The sequence below is a fragment of the Sprattus sprattus genome (genome assembly GCF_963457725.1).
Source record: "Sprattus sprattus genome assembly, chromosome: 6".
Classification (NCBI taxonomy): Eukaryota; Metazoa; Chordata; class Actinopteri; order Clupeiformes; family Clupeidae; genus Sprattus; species Sprattus sprattus.
In genome coordinates, this window is record NC_137925.1 from 32,278,496 (window position 1) to 32,303,070 (window position 24,575).

A 24,575-nucleotide genomic window follows, 5' to 3' on the forward strand; every position below is an offset into this window, starting at 1 on the left:
TAGATTTAATTTCTTTCATTCTTGCATCTTTTTATGTTCAAATGTTAACATATTTGACAATTTTTACAGACGGCTTTAGTAGGTATCAGTCAATATGACTTGAGCAGATAGTGGGTAATAGGTATTATAGTTTTTCTCTCCGGTGTTTCGCAGGATAGTAGGTAATAGGTAATATAGTTTTATATTCACAGATAGAGGTTCTTAACCATGTGATGAACTAGTGAAAGCCACACTAACTTTACGGAACTGGTATTAGGAGAAATAAATGCTGCCTGGAATTATGAAAAACATTATCTAAAACATGTATCTGAATCAAGCTGGCAGTTGGCTCCTTCGAGAGAAGAAACTGCACATAGTACATGCACTATTTGTAAAAACAATTGCATTTAGTGTATTAGCACGTAGCTGAATACTCATGTCTGCATAGGTATATCAGTGTTCAGTCTGTGAGCTGTGCTTGCATGTAAACTTAAGCAAAGCAGCAGCAAAAACACTTTGTGAGAACAAACAGCCTATTTGCAGTGAATTTCTGCATTCCTGGCTGTACCAGGAATGGCGTACCTGAAGTACAATGATACCAAATACCATCCTTACATCAAGCTAATTCCCTTTCAGTTGATTCACTCAGTACAACACGGATAGAATATAGATCACGCCCCCGCATGTCTACTGAAGACACATCTACTCACGCCTAAAAGGCAGATGAGGCATGGTGGCGTAGAGAGGCCCATAATATCTGTGTTCTACCTCATTCCTCTCCTTCAGGGAACACTGATTATATGCATAACCTAACGTTTGTCTCAGCATTATCTGCTGTTGTCAGCTTCCAGATACATCGAGGAGTCCAAAGACGGAAAGATATCGACTGCACTCTGATTGTTCTGTCAAGTAACTGGAGAATGCCAGTAACAAACAGAATTGAAAAATCCATTTATCTAGCCCCAATGTTTTCAAATGCCTGTAAGTAACCTTTACAGTGGAAGGTTCAGCCCCAAATTCATAAAGCCATTCTTATTATTTGTGTGCATCTGATGGGGTTTGAACAGGGAGCAAATGAGCACTGCAGGTCTTTGGAGTGATGTACTGACAGTTGTTGTGAAGGGGAAAGTGAGGTGTGGTGCTCACAATTAAAGAAGCCCTGGGTAACCTTGTCTGACTGGCTAATCGATGCTCCATTTGGAGGTGCTGACCTGTCTGCACTGCAGTCTGTTCTCAGGCTAGTGAAGAATGCTACAGGAGCACCGTCTGGGGTACAGTGTCGATACTTTGGGAACCTTGGGATTTCCAGGGTGTCTGGCCAAGGTGCTGACCCCAGGTGGAGAGCAGAGCTCCTTAAGCCCCAGATATACTGGACTGGCGCTCAGTGCCCGGCGTGGCGGTGCCCTGCTTTAACAAGATGAGCCTCTTAATGATCTGGAAGGAGTACAAGCCCATAGCCTGCACCGCGCTAATCACTGCTCAGTCATGGGATGATAACCTAGGCTCGTCGTGAATGTTGTGGATTTACATATCTCTTTGATTATCCACAAATATCTTGCCTTCCTCTGAACCCCTCCACCCCCACACTCACCCCACCCTCAGAAATGCTTCCAGTGCCATCCGGTCTCTCTGCTTCTACCCATCCCGTCCCAAAAACTAAAAATCAGTTCTTGCTTTGCTTCCCTACTCTGATGTCTTATTCATTATTGTGTGTTCTCCCCAACTCCCCCTCCTTTCCTCACAGCAGTAGTAAATAGCTTTACATAATTTAGGCGACTGCAGTGTGCCACATTACACCGAAGCCGCTGGCTCTAATTAGTGAGCACTTGAGAGAATGAGTTTGTCCAGCCACCAGAGGCTACCACTGTACCTCAGTGGAGAACACAACCCGCATACGTGGATGTTGCAGCTCTGCGGACCAATGGATACTGCTGCTCGCCATAGCCCCTAGCCTTCTTTAAAATCCTCTTTCGGTAGTGAAGTGTACTGGGTGGTCAGGAGAAATCCAGCAGCAATATTTGGTGAAATAGCTCGACTAAAGCATGCAGATAACAGGAAGAAAACTCCCTCCATCCCGCTCCATCCAACTCGCTGTGGTGTCTGTGGAGAGTTTTCAGTACGCTTCCTGAATGGCAAGTTTGCTAGCTCCCAGTAGCTCCCTGTTGCAGGGCTAGGATCAGGGTATCGCTGGTTTAAGGATATCACTGTACAGCGAGGAGGCTAACTCCGTCTGATTAGTGCAGGTATTACTCAAAGCTGTGGGATTGGAATCACGCTCCCCTCAGAATCAGGAGCAGCCAACAGCAGTCTCCCCTTCTAATTGTCTGGTGCCTCAGCAGCATTGCCCAAATGCTGTCTGCATATCAAACGGTTCTCCAACAGTCGCAGGCCACAGCACCTCCAAAACACCTCCAGGCACTTCACTGGACTAGTATGAGTTCATGAAGTTCTTGGCCTTTACCTTAGATCAAAAGTAGGTCAACTTGTTTGCTTTTTTTTAGTACTCAATTCAAAAATACTGCCTTTCTCTACAGTAGGGTTGAGGTCAATTAGAGTTACATCAATACCTGATTCATCTGTTCTTTGCCACTGATGTTGATGAATGTATTAATTACCCGTGTCTCACTGAGGAAATGATTGGGAAATGAGGTAATTCATTCATTAGATTCACTGTTGGTTAATTGCCTTGGCTATTACAAGAAAATCAATTAAGTTTAAAATTCTCCCCTTTCCTTTCCCTATTCCTTCTTATTCGGCATGCATGACTGTCTATTAATTATTGCAAGCAATATTATCACCATTGCTCACGAGTAGAGCACATAATCCCGTAGCACAGAGGGGAACAAAACAGTTCAGAATTTACATTTTGAATTGTTTGGATCTGTTCGTTTACTTTGCATGAATGTTACTATTTGTATTTCATTCTCAACAATTTGTGTGCTGCATGTATTGAGTGTGAAAGTGTGTGTGTGTGTGTGTATGTGTGGCTGTGTGTGTTTGTGTGTCTGCGTCTGTGTGTCTGTGTGTGCGCACACACGCTGCCATTGCTTATTGATGCACTGTAGAAGCAAGACTGGCAGGGTGACTTCAGTGAGATAAAGAGCTGGCGGGATATGCAGCAGGTTCAGGTTAGGGGCTGCTGGGCCAAGCATTGCTCTGTGTAATTACCACACTGACAGCCCAACCAAACTGCCTCCCATCTCTCTCTCTCTCTCTCCCTCCCTCCCTCCCTCCCTCCCTGTCAGTCCCTCATTCTCTTGATGTCTGTTCTTCTTCCCCTCTGTCTCTCTTTTGCTGTCTACTGTTCCTGTACTTTTGGGGCTCTACAGAACTCTCTCCTCTTTAGGACTTTCAGTCTGCCTTTAGTTTCGCCTGAGCAGGAGGCGTCCTGGGTCTCTGCAGTGGCGTCCCCGGCTGTCAGGCTAATCTTCTGGAGAGAGAGAGAGAGAGAGCACAGTCACAGCTGGTGCTGCACCCCCGTGCCTCTGTGATTTGGACGCCTCAGTATGAAATCCATGCATATGGGCCGTCCACCGGGACTAGCTGTCTACCGCATTGACTTGTTGCACAAAAGCCAAAAACAGCGCATTCAATGCCCCCCACCCCTTCCCCCCTGAAAACAAAGTGTGCAGCCTGTCGGGATGTGTTTACTCATCGCTTTATTGTCTCTGTGAGTTATTCATAACGATGGCAGAACTTTGCAGTGAATGCTAAGCGATTTCTTTCGGCTAGCGGACATGGCAGCAGATGAATTGATTTGACTCTAATGACTCCAGCGGCCTTTTCACCACTCCTCCCCCTCCGAATGCCAGAAGTGTGGCAGCAGAGGCAGCAGCACAGGCAGTGTCAGTGTCAGAGGCGGGCTGTGGACTGGCGGATCTCGAGGCTAGTGGGCTGCTTTCTGTCAGCTCTGTGCAGCCGACTGCCCTTTTCCCTCTCACAGTGCACGTGAAATAAACATTAACATTCCGCTTGAAATGCCAGAACATGGCCCTACAGCCCCCGCTACCATACATGAGGTCCTGGGAGAGATCACAGTAGGAGAGTTAGTGCTACACTGTGTGCTAATACAGACGTTTGGAATTGGCTCACAAACAGTTATTTTCTGATTTGTTTTCTGAAAGCATTTATGGTACGCTGTATGAATTTCTTTTTTGTTACTTATATTTTATTGAGTTTTTCTGTGACAGACAATGGCATTGAACAACCATACAAGTACAAGATTAAGTGTCGGCATGACAACATTCATTTTGTACAACTTATTATTTTGACATGTGCAGCATTCATATACAAGTTTTTACATAATATACAGCAGCAGAAAGGAAAATGAAATGGGAAATAATATCAAAAGTAAATCAATAATCACAACCCTTTAAATATATACAGATTCCATTTTGTCCATCTTCCGATATATAAGTCATTTCTTAAACGCAATATGAAGGTTAGTCTCTCCATCTCATGGATCTCTTTAATAATGTCCAACCAGTTATCCACAGTAGGTAAGTTGGTCTGTAACCATTTACGTGTGATTACGTGTAAATATTTTCAACCGGTATTTATCATTTCTAGTAAGTTCTTCTGGCATATCGCCCAAGTAAAGTGATAGACATGAGCCTGAGATTGGTATGTCTAAAATGTGTTGTATAGTTTCCCAAACACTCTCCCAGAACTTATCAATCTTCGGGCAGCCCCAAAAAATGTGGTAATGATTCGCATCTACTTCCCCACAACCCCTCCAACATGTTTGTGTCATTGATGTTTGATGTGATTTTAATTTAGGTGTATAAAAAAACGGATAAGGTTTTTCCAACAGAATTCACGCCAATAGGATGAGCAGGTAGTTGAAGACATATTTTCACATATCTTCTCCCAATGTTGGGGGGATATACAGTGGGGAAAATAAGTATTTGAACCCCTACCGATTTTGCAAGTTTGGCCACTTGCAAAGAAATGTGTGATCTAGAATTGTATTGGTAGGTGTATTTTAACAGTGAGAAACAGAATATCAACACAAAAAAAAATCAGAAAACTGAATTTTATAACATTTATGACTTTATTTGCAATTGATGCAAAAAATAAGTATTTGAACCCCCAATCAAACAGCAAGAATTCTGGCTCACAATGACCAGTTATGTGCCCAAGAAGCACACAGATTAGTCCTCATTAGGTCTAACAAGGTACATCTGATCTCAACTGGTGACGTTTATAAAAGAAACCTGTCCAAAGAATCATACTTCACACCTCCAACCTCACCACCATGGGCAAGACCAAAGAGTTGTCCAAGGACGTCAGAGATAAGATTGTAGACCTACAAAACCATTGTCAAGCAGCTTGGTAAGAAGCAGACAACTATTGGTGCGATTATTCGTAAATGGAAGCAACACCAAACAAATGTGAATCGCTCTAGGTCTGGGGCTCCATGCAAGATATCCCCTTGTGCGGTATCAGTGATCATTCGAAAGGTGCAAAATAACCCCAGAACTACACAAGGGGAACTTGTGAATGATCTCAAGGCAGCTGGGACCACAGTCACCAAGAACACACCATTGGCAACACACCACGCCGTAATTTTTTGAAGTACTGCAGCACTCGCAAGGTCCCCCTTCTCAAGGAAGCCCATGTACAGGTTCATCTGAAGTTTACCATTGCACACTTGAATGATTCTAAGGAGGATTGGGAGATAGAATGTGGTCAGATGATACCAAAATCAAGCTCTTTGGCATCAACTCGACTTGCCGTGTTTGACAGGCGGGGGAATGCTGAATATGACCCCAAGAGTACATCATACCCACCATCAAGCATGGAGATGGAAACATTATGCTTTGGGGCTGTTTCTCTGCCAAGGGTACAGGACGACTCCACCGCATAAAGGGGACTATGGATGGGGCCATGTTACGTGGAATATTGGGCTTGAACCTCATTCCCTCATTCCCTCCCATTGAAAACGCAACCTTAAAGATTTTTGTCAGTCAGTTTTGCTAGGGGTTCAAATACTTTTTTTTTTGCATCAAATGTAAATAAAGTCATAAATGTTATAAAATGCATTTTTCTTGTTTTTTTTAATGATATTCTGTTTCTCACTGTTAATATACACCTACCATTACAATTATAGATCACACATTCCTTTGCAAGTGGCACAACTTGTGAAATCACGAGGGGTTCAAATACTTATTTTCCCCACTGTACTTTCCTGTAGTTCTTTTTCCCATTTCTCTCTGATATAATTTGTGGAATGGCCTCTTCCCTTAACTATTCCCCGATAGAGTCTTGAAATCACTGACTTAGAGCTAATGGTGTAAGTCTGTGTGATCAATTGTATTATACCATTTGGCTCGGTATTTGCTTCTTTTTTACCCATTTCTTTTAAAAAGTATTGGCGTAGCTGTAAATATCTGAAAAAATCTTGTTGCTCTACATTGTATTTTTCTCTAAGTGTCTGAAAACTGTGTAATCTATTGTCTTGTATCAAACAGCAAAAAGCTGTGATTCCTCTATTCATCCAAAATTTAAACCTGGAGTCCATAGTGTTTGGAACAAAATCTGTATCATATGCGACCCATCTGAGTTTTTTAATCTGTGTGGATAGATTTAATTGTCTAATAACATCAAACCATATGGATAGGGTAAAGGAGACTAAAGGATTCAAGTCCTCCTGATGTGTTTTTGCTAATTTTTGATCACCAATCATTGCTTGTATTGGAATATCTCCACACTTCCTCTCCATCTCCTTCCATCCTGCGTCAGATCCACTGTGAAGAATGAAGAATAATAATCCCTGAGATTTGGCAATGACATTCCACCTCTAGCCTTATCAATGGTTAATGAATTACATCTAATCCTTGGTTTCTTTCCGTTCCACATAAATCTAGATATTTTTTTGTTCCATTCATTAAATTGACATATTGGGATTTGAACTGGCAATGACATGAATAGGTATAACAATTTAGGCATAACAACCATTTTGATGGTCTCAATTCTTGAACTGAAGCTTATCAAAAATGTTGACCAGTGGTTAAGATCTTCCTTAATTTTCCTGCTAACTTCTTCATAGTTTCTTTTATACAGGTCATTAGGGCAATGGGTTAATCAAACCCCTAAATATTTGATTGCTTTTTGAAACCAGTCAATGGAAAGCCTTTGTTCCAGATCTATTGATGGTCTGTAGTTAAATACGAATATTTGTGTTTTTTGTATGTTAAGCTTATAGCCTGAGAGGTTGCCAAATGACTCAAGGAGATCTTAAAGTGCGTGGAGAGACCTATCTGGATCTGCAACATACAACAAAATATCATCGGCATATAATGCTATTTTATGCTCTTTCCCGTTTACATCAATTCCATGGATATCATCCTTTTCTCTTATAGCTTGTGCCAATGGTTCAATGTAAAGCGCAAAAAGGGTTGGGGAAAGAGGGCACCCCTGACGTGTAGACCTTTCCAGATTGATGCGATTGGTTAATCGACCGTTTATTTTAATTCTTGCTGTTGGGGCAGAATATAAAGTTCTAAAGATATGAATTGAATTTTTAGTGAAGCCAAACCTTTCCAAGACTAAAAACAGATACTCCCAACCTACACAATCAAAAGCTTTCTCGGCATCAAGACTAATTAACGCTGCACCCACTTTACTTTCTCTAATATTTTGTATTATATGAAGAGAGCCCCCTAACAAATCCCGTTTGGTCATTGTCAATCAGATCGGGAATAAAGGAATCTAATCTCTTAGATATAATAGACGAATAAAGTTTATAGTGCTGATTAAGAATTGAGATTGGCCTGTAGGAGCTACAAAGCATTTTTATCTTTTCCCTCTTTTGGGATGACAGAAATAATTGCCTCGTTCCATGAAGGGGGGATCGAGCCTTCCTCAAGAGTCCAGTTGAAAGATAACTAAGAGATATCAGTTTGCCCCTGATAACTGCCTTTAAAATGTCCCAGAGAATATTTGGATTTACTTCCCAAAATCCTTTATTTCAGCTTTTACCTGTTGTACTACCGTATCATTATTAAGAAGGCTTGTATTGAGTCTCCTGTTTGTTTTCTTGGGTCTACTGTCTAAGCACAATGTCAGGTATATTGGAGAATGATCTGATATATCCCTAGTTCCAATATCACAGGTCTGAATCCTATGCCTATCATTTCTACAGATAAAGAAAAAATCTATTCTCGAGTACACTGTATGGGGTGCAGAAAAGTATGTGTAGGGTTTTCTCCGTTGGGTGTAGGTCTCTCCACACGTCCAGTAAGCCAATCTCCTCCAGACCCCTTCTCAGTATTTTAGTCTGAGGGGATATCAACCTCTTATTGTTTGATGAATCCAATCTGTTTATTACCGTGTTAAAATCTCCCGCACAGATTAATGTACCTTGTGATTCTGAAGTGATTAGCTCCAGAACTTTCTTGAAAAGTTTTGGGTCACACTGTGGAGGAAGATAAACTGAGAGAAGGGTAGTCATTTGACCTTGTATTTTACCTTGCACTAGAATATATCTGCATTCGCTGTCCCTTATTTCTTTGACTAATTCAAAATGTATGGTTGGGGCTTGACTAATTCAAAATGTATGGTTGGGGCTTCACTGATTCTCCTCGTCTGGGTCCATCAGTGTCATGAACCACCAGGTTCCTCCCCTGTCTCACTGCGCCCTCGTAAGTTTTGTTTCGTTTTATGTTTTATCATATTTTTCGTTCAATTTCATACGGCACACAGTTCAGATTGGCTTGGTCAGGCTTTGGAGTTTTCCTCTAGACAGCCAGTCTTCAGCATATCAATTGCCACACAGCTTCCTCAGTTGACATGGCCGCTTGCCTGCTAACAGCAGATTGTCCTGTGTGGATTGATGGGCTGTGGCCGGACCGCATCCCTATGAATGGTACCATGTTATATGAAAAGCACACCCTCTGGGATGAGTCTGTGCGTGTACGTGTGTGTGTGCATGAAGTGCCGCCGCTCCCATAACGCGCAATACGCGCTGCGCGTAGGGCACCACATCCTGAGGGGGGACCAAAAAATAGGCAACTGAAAAATCATCTTAGTTATAAAAATTATTATGCCGATATTATTTCAGTATAGAAGTATATGGCACCTTTTAGGCATGTATATCACAAAACAGGCAGAACAAGAGATATATTTAATTGCTCAAAAAAGTTACGATGGTGCCCCCCCCAGAAAACAAAAACAAATACACACTCAACTTCCCAAGCTCGCCGTGGTTGTGCCCTTTCCTATCTCAGTGGCTAGGTCAACTTTTCGAAAATGGCCTCAAAAAGACAACAGGAGTCAGGGGCAGAAAAAAAGAAACAGTAAGAAACTGCGAGATGATGCCTGTGCATCACTTTCAGGTACGTCCATGTTTAATCATTGTTAAATACGGGAAATGTGCTGCTAATTAAATGGTTAGCCTATGCATACACCTCGAACTAGTTGACGTTATTGATAATGTTAGCACACTCAAATATGTTATAACTTAGGTGCTGGTAGGGCTGCCAAACATCCCGAATTGTCCGTGTCATCCCGAATTATGGGTGATTTTTGTAGCGAGAGATCATCATGCCTCGACTGAAGGACAGACTGCCCCTCATCAAGTAGAGAATCTTAAATCACGATTTAATTGAAAGCTTGCACATTGACTTCTGCTTGTTTTCATATTTCATATCAGCATTCTTCACACATGATGAACTGGTGTTAATATGTGTGAATATGAATTCATGAATATGAACTCGTTCATACGAAGTGTCACAGGCACCCATTATAATTGTAGAAGTTAAATCGAGGAGAATATAACATTAGCTACTAACTTAGGTTCTGTATTGACGAGGTAAATAGCGCCCCCCCTTGACCCATCTAAAACAATGTTAAAACTGTGGCCAGGCAGTGAACTGCAACCAGTCTGAGTTACATAGGACGTTGAGACAGAACAATGAACAATACATCCTAGCAATCCCAGTAGTGGTTTGCCAAAATTACACTGAAATGAATAGGTTTATGGTATGGCTAATGAAACCTTTCGATTTCCATTATTGTTGGTCAGCTGTTGGCGCGCGCCGGCACTTGGAAGAAAGTGTCCCCCATTTGGGGTTGATGAAACAAACTTTTTTCCCCTCGTGGCAGGGGGGTGATCATAAAGGAGTTTTGCTTAGGGCACCAAAATGGCTAGCAGCGGCACTGTGTGCATGTATGTGTGTGTGTATGCTTTCATCAGAATATCCAAAGCTAAGCTTATCCTCCCTTTCTCTGCGTTATAGCCGGACACAGTATTGGTGGATTACAAAGACCTGTATTTAAATTAATTATGAGTGGGGTCATATTGTTTCACTGTGCAGTTGTATTAGGTGCTACTGCTGCAGGAGTAGCCTGTCACAGCATTACTGTTATGTGCTCAGTGACGTCCAGTCAAGGGCTTGGGTGTCACGCTAGCTTTTATCCTACAGATGATGTGCCTGGGGGGTTCACAAAGACCTGTATTTAAATGAATTACGAGTGGCTACTAGAGGCTGTTATCCTCCATATTTCAGTTTCTCAGCCCATAATTAGCAAAAGGGATTATATGAGCTGAGGTAGTCTTACAGTTACAACATTCTACCCTTTTGCTCTTTCTTTCTCATCCTTTTCCATTCCTTTTTTTTCTCCTTCCCCCTCTTCTCCTTCTTAACCATTTCCTTGTTTGGAATCTATTTAGGATTTTTTTTTCTTCTTAAAATCACTGTTAGGTAGAGATGCACCGAAAATTCGGCAACCGAAAAAATTCGGCCGAAAACGCAAAAAAAGACACATTCGGCTTTCGGCCGAAAGCCAAATGAGTGGCCGAATCGGAGTGGTGGTGACGCAAAATTATACAATCTTGTCTGATTGCACTAGCAAGGAGCACAGGCCACCTAAACAATCTCAAAATAGTAAAATGTAACAATGACGCCACCCCCTCTAGCTTTTTATGGGTCGTCAGAGTTCCTAATTTCCGTCTCCTCAATGCAATGTATTTCTGCAACTTGTCTTCTAATGCCTTCTCAGTTAGCTTACGTGATCTTCCCTGCGCCATCATATCCTCTACACTTCTCTGTTCTTCCCCATCAGACATCGTACAAGTTGCAAAGATAATGCTCAAGCTGTATGCCACAGTTCAAAAGCTCTTCCTTACACAGAACTTTTCTTTATAAACGAGTGCAAAGCAGCTTCTCAAAAATTGCTAAAAACTCCACATTGACTGATTCAAGGCAGGCTATCAGTGTAGATTCTTGCTAGGGGTGAATCACGTTGCTATTTCCAGCATGGAGCAGTTACAGTTAAACTTCCGTTTTTATCCAATTTCAATAGTTATCTTCATTCATCCGTATATCTTCGTATCTTCTTAATACTGAAAGATAGAAAGGATTTTTGATACCTGTTCTCGAAGAATGCTTCAATGAATAACCAGTTCCAACTTTAGCTTCGGCGGGGAGACGTCCTTTTCACCGGTGCAGCAAGCTAGCTGCGTCCCACTCCTTGTACAGGCAATCCAGCGAAGTTCAGCTAAGCTAGTTTTTTGACTAAATGTAGTGGCACTCCGTCTGTCTGAGTCTTCTGTACCACGTTTTTTTTAGTTCAGTTCTAAAGCTAGTAATTGACACGCGTGAAACAAGATAAACTTCAATAAAAAATGTTTACTGGATCAAAATTAGAAATACAAGTTTGCACGGTCAAAAAACTATGTCGCTTCCAACATCTAAGCTCAAAATCTAAAACTAACAGTTCCTTGATATCAGTTCTCCAACATTTGAAGATTTCAAATAAACATTTTTCCTTGAAAAACATGTCTAAACATTTATTGTAAGCAGTAGATTTAAGCAATATTTAAAAATAGTGTTTTGACAACTTTAAACGGAACTGTCATTTTCGGTTTCGGTATTCGGCCAAGCGATTAATTATTTTTCGGTTTCGGCCACAAATTTTCATTTCGGTGCATCTCTACTGTTAGGAATTTGGTTTAGCCTGAATGAACCGGTGAACTTGCACACTGAAGCATAGATGATCATTATTAATGAATACCCGGATGAACCAACCTTGTGCTGCAAGCCCAGTAGTTTGCTCTCTGCCACACATTTCAGTTGTACACCGATGATGATAGCAGGTCTTTTACATGGTTTACCTAATAAGAGCCCTGTTGATGCAATTGCTCACAGCCAAGTTGCCCAAGTTGTTTTGTCAACATAGCATGCTTCACCGAATTAATTTTATCAAATTGCCTTTTTTCTCTAAACCTAAAAAGCGAACTTCATGGCTAATGACCAGAGAAAATTGCCATGAAATGGGGACCGTATGACTCAGAAAGCCTTTAATTGGCCAATCAGTGTCTAAACGGCCACTTGTGGACAGACTCATCCACAGCCAGATGAAGTGGCCCTGAGCTCTGTAATGAGGGCTACCTGCCAACTGCGCCTCCTCTCAGGCGATCAGTGTTTTATATAGAGGGATACAACACTGAGCAGCTATCAGAGATTTAAATAGAGAGATACAACACTGACCAGCTATCAGGGATACAACGCTGACCAGCTATCATTGTTTTATATAGAGGGATACAACGCTGACCAGCTATCAGTGTTTTATATAGAGGGAAACAACGCTGACCAGCTATCAGTGTTTTACATAGAGGGAAACAACGCTGACCAGCTATCAGTGTTTTTATACAGCGGGATGCGACACTGACGAAGCTATGCCATACAAATCATCACCCCAAGCAATCATGGTGAATTTGGTGAACAGTTGATATACGACCGTTTATTTATGGCGTAATTGTTAATAGTTTTTTCAGCGTTTTAAATCCAGCAGTAGGACATCAGGGTGACAAACTTGTCTTTGACCGCCTGCAGCTTTGAATACTTCTAGGCCACAAGCACTTAGGAAGGAACTGAGAAAAACCCAGGAAAGAATTTGTGTTCTAGAATATGCTAGAAACTTTAGGGCAACATTCAGTTGATATACCTGTACGCCACATGCTCTGCAAACTGAAAGTCTTGACTCTTTTGTCTTGAGTACCATCCATCAACAGTTCTCTCCTTTTGACACAGGTAGTGACTAAATGCTTTAAAGACTTTTTATTTACATTGGCTCATAATTGATTTTGTTTATTGGTCTGATTTTTAATGACCGTTTCCTACTAAAGAAGGCCTACACAGGTTGTCAGCAGCAATGCAGCTTTTTACTATGTCTGAACACAGCGTATTATGTCTGCCTAACTATATTTGAACATGTTTAAATAATTGAAAGGATATAACTTGGAGGAATAATTAAAATTATATAACTGACTGATAAAATAAAAAAAAAATAGAAATGTATACCTAGTAACATTTAAATGAATTACAATAGTCATTTTCAACAGGGAATAAGCTTGAACTAAGTATAAAACTGGTACATAAAATCAACAATTCTTCTGCTGAAAAAATAGCAATGTCTGTAGGATGAGGGAGGTTTAAACAGGTATAAATTACTGTACAAATCAGAGGGATTTACACATGCCACTGACACTGCACACACACGGCTATTCGTTCAAATGGAATTGATGGTCGTCATTCAATGTGTGCAAAGCGCTTTATTTAGATGAAAGTAGAATTTACATCCCCTGTGTTTAAACAGCACAGCTGATAGTGTGGTGCATGCAGAGGCTACCCCTTTATCCTCTGTATAATATCTGTCCCCAGCCCCTTCACACACAAACACTGAATCATTTAAATTATGATGACATATGAGACATTCGTTCCTCAGTTAAACCAAACAAAATTAACAAACAGAACTATACAGTAGGGCGCTACAATGTTTTTGTAGCGTAGCCTAAATATCCCTAACAGTGTGAAATGACCCAGAAGAGTCTAAGTGGCAGCCATTATAAGAGCTGGTCGAATTCTTTACATGCGAAGAAGAGGTGCTTCAATGCTTCCTTTATGATCTCCTTTAGCATAGGGTACACTGGACCATCCTTTACGAAAGGAATGGAGATAATGCTGTCCCACAATTCCTTGCAGCAGCAACATGTAAAGGCCCATGTCAATATTATTCGCTGTTGAATAATTGTGTAGGCTGTAAGTATCGTAGGCTGTAAGTGTCTCAGTCGGATTCTTTTATGAATTCTCATTCACATCTTTGCCTGACCTCATGACGTTTTCCATTGAGTTAAAAAACAAGAACGTGGTTAGGAAAGTACCCTGGGCATAATTGTTTTCACTATCCGACCACAGCCTGGGGTTCATTTGAACTGGGGATGAGCATGGGCATGTGATCACAATAACCATACTTTTACTTTAGAAGCAGATGTGACACTGATTCGACAATTGGTATTTGTTTACAATGTGATCTTTGTTTGTATCCATTAGGGATGCGTACCGGTACGCCGGACCGGTTCTGGACTTGTAAAAACGTTTAGGTCCAGGTCCAGAAAAACCGAAACCCCAGTGATTCGGTACTGGACTTGTAAAAAAATCTAGCACTCACATACTATATCCTTTTCGTTCAATACCATCTTAAACCTTCCATAGGTCGCGGAATTCGCGGTGGAAAAAGTCATTCCTATACCGTTACGCACCCAGACCGAAATGTCACGCAGATTTCGGTGCCTGAGCCGATTTAAATAAATAACAGGAACAAATCATGCAGCTAAATCTTGAAAACTTATGTAAAATGTTGTCTTATAAACAGGAATTATTTCAGGCTGCAACATGAAACACAGGGGCTGCTTCCAAAACAGTAGAAAACTAGCGATAGCTAACTAGCAGTAACGTTAGTGGTGTCACTATGATCTATATGAATTATTTTGTATTTTTTTGCCAGGCAGATTTCGTGGGGCACTATCACAACTGCCCTAGCTCCCAATATAAACTTTGTCCTGTGTTGCTCATTGGTGTTTTCATAGCAACAGTCTTATGACAATGAAGAGCAGGCAGCATTTCACAGAACAAGAACAAACAGAGCTAGCCATAAACCTTTTAACAGAGAAAATACCGAAAGGTAAACGGTCAAAAGTGTGGCTGTATTTTGCACAAAAAGATTCAAACATCGCGACGTGCAGCAAATGCAAAAGAGGGGAGAAGGTCAACAGCAAATCAGCAACCTCAGACTGACAAATAAACGGAGATCACAGCAAAACGTATCCTAGTCTCTTAAAGGGGAAGTGCACATTTTCTCGTACTCAGTGTGTTCAAGTAAAAAGATTAACTATAAACAGATAGAAAAGATAGGTATCAGAAATGGTGAAATTCCATGAAATAAATAATACAATACAAACAAAATAATACATTTGTGACTCCAAAGGCAAATATGCTCATATTTTTGCAAAATAAGTTTGAAGCTGTAGTGTGTGCAGAGTGTGTGTGTGTTTTTTGTACTTATTTATATTTATTTAAGTAAACTATAAACTGTTGTTTACAGTAAATATAATGTTCATAAAAAAAAAATTAAAAAAAGCTGTAGTTTGAAGCCAAATGTTTTGTATGTATTTATATTAATAGTATACTTTAAACAGTTCATATATTCAATTATGCCATGGGTTCGGGTCCGGACTTATAAGGTCCGGACCTGAACCTAAACCTCTGGATTCGAATTCGGACCTGAACCTGAACGTGGGTTTAGGTATGCATCCCTAGTATCCATGGTAGTTAAAAATAAAGAACATATATGTTGGTAAATTCAAGTATAAGCTATACAAGAAAGCTCCCAGTACACACTTGGGAGAGTCGGATGTTTACTGTGTACTGTGTGCTAGCCTGCCTGATCTAGTGCTCTTAGCCTCGTCACCACATTTATATTATCTTAAACAAACCAGCATAAACGATATAGTATATAAAAAATGTATGAATAATGGCCTGATACAAAACATAATAGTAAGCTTGAAGTTATTATGAACTACCTGCTTGCTCAGCCTGTAACAATGTTGAAGGCTAAAGTGGACTCAAAATGCTGCACTGATATTGCAGCTCATCGAATGGCTATCAGTACCTCGCTTAAGACTGGAATCTCCTCTCAAAGACTGTTGTTCTCTGTGCTGGAGCTGATTTTGTGTAGTGTTGTGTTATTCAGTTGGTTTGTGCTTGGGAAACACACAGCACTCCTTTTTGCGTCTAGCATCTTGTTTGGATCAGTAGGCCATCTGTCTCACAGTGATTTTAGGCTATCTGGGCCTACCTTGTTTACTCATCAACCCTACTGTACAGTTCAGAAAATTGAGGCTGAAGCCTAACTACAACACCTTTAATTTTCGGGCAAACAAAGCCTTTCCTACTGCCTCAGGAGAACATGCTTATAATGTAGTGCATTGGTGGACACAGCCGGTTGAAATATGGTAAACCACGTAAAACTGTGTTGTTGTGGTCTCTCATCCCCAGATGAAATGAACCCCAGTAGATCCAGCTTGCTGCTTTACATGACCTCAAATATTTCTGTGATGATGCTTGTTTATTGCCATTTTTCTTGTTTATTGCCAAGTAGTCTAATCTGAAGTCACTCTATGTGCCAAAACTAACCTAGCAGATAAAACCGGTAACGTTAACCATCCTGATTTGAAGTAGCTGAGGCTGCGTGCTAGATGACAGTTAGTTGTGAACTCAGAGACATAATATTACCTCTTATTGTTGATTTGACATCAACATGGATGCTTTCAGGAATTACATCTGCACCACCAGCCTTTCCCCTCTGCCATGACTCCTTCTTTTTGCAAGTTTCCAGCAGTTTAGACTCAGAGTTCAACATCATGACTCATGAGTTTTTGCTGTGCGCAACTTTCCGAAAGACTGCTGGCATTTATCAAATTAATTGACAATCTCGGAGGCATGCGATTCCAATGTACAATTTGGAACCAAATCTCAACTGGAACCAGTTCTCGACTTCCATCCCTAGGCTCCTATATACACACTTTATCTAGTTTTTGGTTCTTCTTTTTTCCCTACTCGTCTGTCTTGTCAGTGCGATAAATCTGTAACTATCTTACTTACTGTGTAAGTCAAGAGAGGTTGTGCAGACTTTTATAAAGACCCTCAGCCTCTTTCTCAGATAATTTTCAAAGACTATGTGTATATGCAACTCCTTGTCCTTCAGCCACTAACCTTATTATTGCTGTCAATTTCACCTATTCATTGATTCAGTCCCACTGCTGTTCTCTCCTTTCTTTATCCACCAGAATTGTTTACTCTGAAAGAGCTTCTCGTACTCTTCCTCAACACCTCGTGTTGCCAAGGCTGCTCACAAGGCATGTGAAAGTCAGAGGCCAAATAGGTTTGTTTGCTGCAATTAGCGCTAGATGCTGAGCATGCTTGTGCTGAAATAAGCCACTTTGTTATTGTACCCCGGGCCTGAGGGAGGCGCTTGGGTCTAATGGCATTCCTTATGAGTGTCAAGCCTCCAGTAAGAGGGGGAAAATAAACCTGGCAAGTGCCCCAAGTGCGAGGTATTAGTAGCATGCCCTTCCACCAGTTGCAAATATTTCTCTCCTTTGCACTGGTAGTGTACTTGCACAGGCCCACACACACACTCACACACTTCCCACCTGTTTCCACAGCTCACCAGTAAGACGCATGACAAACGTGGTTGCTCTAGAACTGTCTCATCGTTGCCGTGTTTACTGAACACACGTGCAATACAAGAGGAGGCTGGTGCACACAAAGTGAAAAATTGACCTTCTCTCACCTTTTGCCTTCAGTCTGTGGCTAAATAGATGTTCTGGTCGATGACCACAATGATTCTCTCATTATTTGCTGCAGTGTAATGCAGATAAGAGAACAAAACTTTTCCTGGTGATCAAACAGTGGCTTGAAGGACTACACAGCTTCTCAAAAAAGGTGACTGCAATCTATTGAAAGAGTGAGTCCATGATCCAATATTTAACATCTTGACAGTATGGAAAGGGAACACCTTCAAAAGCCTAATAACAAATCAGGAGATGTTTTTTTGTAGGCTAATATTGTAGGCTACAAAAAGGAAATAGTGTCTGTTAAAAGGTATAGTAGGTGACAGCTGTGGCCTCAGCCTCTCTCTCTCTCTCTCGCTCTCTCTCCACCCTCAGAGAGACTTGAGGTGTTGAGTAACTCGGCCTATCCATAGTCTTGGCCGTGGATTTCAGGCGACCTTTGCTGGCATCAATTCCCCCCTGCAGCTCCCTTGAGGAGGATGAAGCAATCTCAGCCTGAGACGGCAGGCATGCAACACCATCTGTCCAAGAAAATCTAAGATGAGAGGGAGGAACGGATTCTTGGCAGAGGTGCTAGATCCAAGGAACATATAGGATCTTATAGGCTCGTCTAAAATAATACTATCAAAACCATCTTGCCTTGTGTTTTTATGTCTGTTTAAATCCCAATATATCAAACCTGGATCCCTGCAACACAGTTAAACCTACAGAAAAAGTAACCGACGATCTGGAGAACTTTTGACACTCCAAACCTACAAAGAAATAGCCGGTGTGGAAGGGAGGTGTGGGAGGAATTCTTCCATGGTTATATATTTCTCAGCTGTTCATGCTTCTATCTGCCTCGAATGTATGTGGAGTTGGGACAGCTAGGGAGCTGTTGGGCCCAGGGTTAGAGTTGCTTTCTGCGGGAAACCCCACCAAGTAAGAATGACAAGTGAAGTCCTAGATGTCTCCATTAGTGTCTGACTCTATTCTTCAGGCCTGGTAAACACACTGCCCACCCTATACTGCCCTCCCTCGTCTCGCTCCCTGTCTGCCTAGTTTCCCTGCCAGCTGTAATTTACTGTCACGGGTATAAATAGGATGACAGGATAACGGAGGCAGGTGGTCCAATCTGCTAGCTCAGCTCTCTCTGTCCCAGTGTGTCGCAGAGGTTGGAGCGAACCACGGTGGTTTCTTTGAGCGTCGAGGAGCCCCTGGGCAGGGCTGCTGTCCCAATAATGCCTCTAAGCTGTGGGCTCACTGATTAATGAGTTGCCCTGGTACCCACCTCCATTAAGGCTGGCGACTCATCCGTGGACCTGCCATTGGTGTTTGTGTCCTTCAACAAAAAAAAACATGGATCTTTACTTTATACTCTGTGGCCAAGATCTGAATCCAGCAGTGGTGTTTGATGAGTATTTGGGTGCTCTAAAGCAAAATGCATTTTAAAATTTTAAATTACCTTTTTGCAGTGTGTGTTAGAGATCAGAATGTGGTTTGAATGCTTTTAAAGGTCAGGTAGCAAATTACTTGATCTGAGACAATAAACCTTTCCATTGGGTGACCTTTATTTAGGAAGTGCTTTATTTATGAAGTATTTTGCACAGTCTGATATTCTGTGCAGGATGTTGTTTTTAGATGGTATGTCCTCTGAGAGAACTTCACAAAAGCCTGAACAGTATATTTTACAGTTCTTGGATCACACTGGGCTTTGAACTGTCACTATATGGTACCCAGAGTCATAACCAGGTTGTGTAGAGGAATGTTGGTATGTCTTTGCATGTCTTTTGTTTACTGGAGGTTTGCACTTCAAGGAGATGATTTTAAAAAAAAAATTGTCCATCAGGGAGAATTGTGGGTAGGGAGCCAGATTACAAGGCCATGTATTTAATTCCCATGCTGCCCTGACGTACTATCGATACACAGCACAGTCAGGAATAACTGGATGTGACATTTGTGGTGGAAGTAAATTGCTCCAGGGTCAGAGGGTCCCGGTGCCAGTCATCATCCTAGCTTCCCTCTCCTGTCCCTCTTGCGTGCACATGCCGCCAATCGAGGGAGGCCAGCTATTAAACCCAGGGGGGATGGGGGTGGAATGACGGCCCTGCTGTTAATCGCTGGGGGAACGCTGCCTCTGTTGCCGGAAGCAAACATAGAGGCTGGAGCGACGCGCCCGAGAACAGAGGTGTTTATCTGTGCAGGCAGACCTCCCCTCCATCATCTTGCCAGAGGAGACAGAGCAGCGGATCAAGCTTCGCCCCGCAGATAAGGAGTCCAGACACGGCCCCTCCTCTGGGTCTGACAGACTAGTACACCAGGAGGAGGGAGGGGCACCAGGGAAAAGATGACTAAACTTAAAACAGAACCTTGCCCTAGTTTGGGAAATTCTAACTTCCTTCACTTTATTCTCATTTTTTCCGTGGCAGATTAGCCTAAAGTTGGACAGACCAAAAGTGGGGGGAAGGAAAAAGTAACACCTTTTTGGGCCAGAAATAATCCTGGAGGGAGGCAATCATTAAGATTGGGTACCTGGTTCTGTCTTTGATATTTTGCAGTTGTGCATTTAATTTAGTCCCTGGATTCAGTCTAAAGATGTGAAGCTCTGCTCAGCCCTCAGCCATTGATCACCAAAGCAAGATGAAAGAGCAGGAAAAAAGTTTCCAGTAATCCAATTATTACTGATACCCATGTTGTTTTACTTAATCGGCCTCTGCTTCTACTGAAAAGAGTTGAGTGGGCACATTAGGAGTCTAATTCATGCAGGGTCAAGTATAATGCCTTGAGGAAGAAAGATCATACTTTTTTTCATTGTCTTTATACTCATAGTATGTGCATTGACTCTGACTCCTAACACTCTCAGTTCAAAGACTTCTATCATCAAGCATACAACCGTTCCTTGAGCAAGGTAAAGTGCGCTGTAATGCCGATTTGTATCATGTCTCCATCTGTTGCTATGCCATTTCATTATGAGATGTTAAGGCTGCAGTAGACTTTTTTCTCACTTGCAGCTTTGTGTTTTGGTACCACATAGAAAGTGAATGTCAGAAAGAGAAAGGTAATAAGGGTGAGTGAACTTGCTCTACATGCCCAGGAGGCAAAACTTGTTGAGTCCTTCTCAGCCATGTCCTTTCAGCTCTTTCGGATTTAGGCTTTTACGTATTGGACCAGGTAGCAGCTCAGTGTGAGACCCACCATGACAGCTCCCTTAAAGATGCACAGACTGAGGAGAGATGCAGGTTGTCTGTCTTTTCCCATGATTAAAAAGTGTGCTTTTATTTCATTATCCTGAGATGTGACTAGGAATAATGTGCAAATCTGGGAGAGTATAGAAAAAGGCTAGACTATGGGTCACCACAACATAACACCATGGTCATTGGTTTCTCTTACCAGGGTTTGTTGGCCCATAACCATTAAGTGTTGCCAAAGCACTAAGATCAATAAAACAACACACTCATTTATGATGAACATTGATTACATAGGTTGTGAGAGGCTTTCATATTTGTCCTCATAAAACAGTGAACAATGCAACATAGAGGCAGGCCTAGCAAAGTGTAGAACATGTAGTGTGACTGTTAGCTTGAATTGGCATGTTAATTCACACGCCAGCATAGCAACAGTCCTGTTGCTTGGAGAGAAGGATCGGTAGTCATATTTTTCTACCCGAAATCCTTTTCCTTTTATGAGCCGCTTGATAGTCTCTCTCCAGATGACCATCATTGTAAGCAACAACAATAGGATAAGGCCTAAAATCAACACTGCTGAATGATGTCCCCAGCGAGGGATGGCTTTTATTTTTATGACACGCTTTTGTTTGTTTATTGATTGCTTACTGTCTGGCTCAAGTGTACAGGGCTCTTTCTCGCAAAAAGAAATCAACTTAGAAATCAACTCACACTCGGTCCTAGACAATAGAGGGCAGAATTCACTTGGCCAATCGCATCACCCGGGGAGCAGTAAAGCCATCTCTCTCCAGCAGACCTCTAAATAGCTTTGGATGATGCGGAGCCTGGAAATCCGAAAGTCAATCGGCCAAACTGCAATGGGCTCCGTGTTCCTTGCCCTGTCCAAGCTGTCAGGGAGACCCATAGCACAAGTCTGAAGAGGCCTCTTGGGTGGGTTGGTATGAAACTCAATCTTGAATTTGACCAGGGGATTGCAAGATTGCGAAATGATGGGAAACAGCAGATAGTGGATGACGGCTTGGGATGATAGTTTCAAAGTTTAATAGCTTTGAGATGTGATGGTTTTTTATTATTTTTCCTTCTCTCTTTTCAACCTTTTGAACCTGTGGAATAAAAGCTGCGTGTTGAATCCCCACACCTTCAGTTTCTCGTGGTACAGACTGCTTGTCTGTGTTTCTGAGGTGGCAGACATGTTCCAAAGCAGATGACTGGGTCTTAACGGGGTTTTATGGTTTTATCAGATTTTGGTGGATTCATTCCGAGATCACCTCGTATTTACTGAAGCAAACGCATATGGAAGGCATTTTGGTGTTGCATTGTATTTGTATGAAAATGTGATTGATTTATCAGTCCAAGTGTATGTGTTAGGAGTGTGTGTATAGTTGGCTGATGTAATTCAGCAGTTTTTTCTTGCAGTTTCACTCATATTGTCTCATAATGTTGGATGGCTGACTTTGTCCAGCCATTGTGTTGTTCACAATAGGAGGTAGCCCATTCCAAGCCTCTGGACCTTCTAGCTACCATTATTCTCATCTGTAGAGATTTGAGGACATTCTTCAATGTTCAGTATGGCATCTTTTTAGTTTTGAGCTCTTTGCTTTTTCCCTGCCGCCTTGCCCTGCGTATACACGCCCTTGCCCTCTAATCTTAAATGCACAATCTGTGCCTTCTCTGAGAGCAGGGAGTACACCTGAACAATTTGAATTCCAGCATGCAATTTCCCCTCTCTTTTTCTCTCCTTCCGTCCCTCCTTCCCTTCTCTGGTCCTCTGGCCGCCAGACCCTTTAGGCAGACCTGTTAACAGGTTGCTGGGTAACCTTGGTGTCAGCAGTCTATGCCGGCCATTTGGAATTGCGGGCACACCACCAGAGATGGAGTTAATGACCTCGGGTACCAAAATCAGCCTTGATGATAGTGCTATGCAATACCAGGATATTGGTATTCATTGTGTCCGCTTCAAACAATGAATTATTTATGCCTGGCTCTGAGCAAACATCGGGTTCTGTAAAGCGTCAGACGACTGCGAAGTGGGCTAAATGGAGGAGAGAGAGAAACAATGAATGTGTAAAATGAGAGACGCACACCTCACTCTCAGTGGCAGGGGGGTTGCAAAGCGTGGGTAACAGTTCAGCTCTCATTAATGATTTGGGGTCATCCCATCACTCATTCAGCCTGCGTTAAAAACTCCAAGTTCAGAGATCGAGCGGATCAACTGTCATAATGGCTCCGTGGACGCCGGAGGCACCAGAACATCCTGCTAAAATCCTAAGTGAGGCGAAAGCAAGCGGGATAAGGAAGCGGAATGGAACAGTGGATGGGGGAAGGAAGGAAAAACAGTGGCGTAAAAGATTAAAATGCATCTCAGCATGTTCACAAGGCTTATAATTACTGTTGGATTCATTTTGTATCTCGTATTATGAATCAGATGGCTGAAAGTGCCGTTTTTTAGTGCGTCCCCTTGGCAAGGAACATCCCCCCCCCCCCCCCCCCCATGTCTTCAAAATAGCACTGTCTGCAGTGTTTGAAATCAAGTTACCTCGTGCGAAAAGCCTCTGCGACATCCAGCAGAAGCATTATACCATTTCAAAAGCTCCCTTCATTGTGAAGAAGAAGAAGTGCCTTATATAATCTGAACACAAGGACAAGGAGAGCACAGCATGACAGAGCACGCAGGCCAGGCAGACGGAGCAGTACATTTCAGGGCAAATGCAAGAATAAAATAATCAGGACGCGCATGCTTTAGAATTCATGGGTATGTTGCGCGTATGTTATGTTGACTTAATTTGCTTGAAGAGAGATGCAATTTCCCTCAATGCTGCTCATCGTTCCTCCATATTGCATTCTCTCTCTTTTTTTTCAGTCTCTCTCTCTCTCGCTCTTTCTTTTGTTCTCTTTGTGCATTGGTAACAGACATGGATGGGTGTCGACAATGTTCATAAGCAGGATGGATCTTCCTGCATTATGGTGTTGCCCTAGCGCTCTCAGTAGGCAAATGCCATGCATCTCGACATCAAGCCAGCACAGGGGACTTTGGCAAAGATCTCACCGCCACACACACACACACTCGCTTGAGCATCGTTTCAGGCAGATACTGTAGTGCGTGATTGTCCTGTCCTGGCTGCTACAATAATTGGAGTGCCATCTGCGGGGGTATGGCTCCTAAAAAAACACAGCGCTCGTTATTTAAGACTTTGTATGCTTTCCTACGGCAGTGGCCAAGCACTGGGCTCTTGCTGTTAAAGCATAGCAATTAACACACAGAGCAGGGCCTCCGTGCATACCCACGCATTCATTAACCACCGCTTCCTTGATTAGCGCAGTGGCTAACAATGGGGCTCAGCCAGTCAGAGATCAGTCTTAGTGTTTCTCTCTTTATCACACTAAGTGTGGCACGTTAGCGCCTCACTGAACCATGCATGTTCATTCATATTGGGGCCTTACAGCACACAACCAATGACGGTAGCTGCAAGGTGTTGCCCTCATACGGTTCTAATTTGCACACACACAACTAAGAGCCTTTGAGATTAGTGTTAGTAGAAGACTCAGCACATCACTCAGCAATGCTGGGACGAGGCCCAGACTGAGAAGAGAAGTGGAACCATTGTCATAAATCAGCACGGGGAATATAATCCAGCTGGTTGTTTTTTTGGAGCCATTTCATGCATGTTTTTTGTAAATCATTGTATTTGTTTATTTCATTTTTTTACAATGCCAAGTGCACATCAATTATGCCGTTGAGGCTAGTTAGCGAAATAGCTGTGCTCAATCTCCTTTTGCTGCTAATTAATAAGGCA

The 24,575-nt window shown here is 42.2% G+C and overlaps 1 protein-coding gene across 4 annotated transcripts in view; it reads left to right on the forward strand.

Annotated features, from left to right (window-relative positions):
• The window catches only part of LOC308367225 (ecto-NOX disulfide-thiol exchanger 2-like), a 295,423-nt gene that overhangs the window by 38,092 nt on the left and 232,756 nt on the right, over positions 1-24,575 (forward strand). The window lies entirely within an intron of this gene.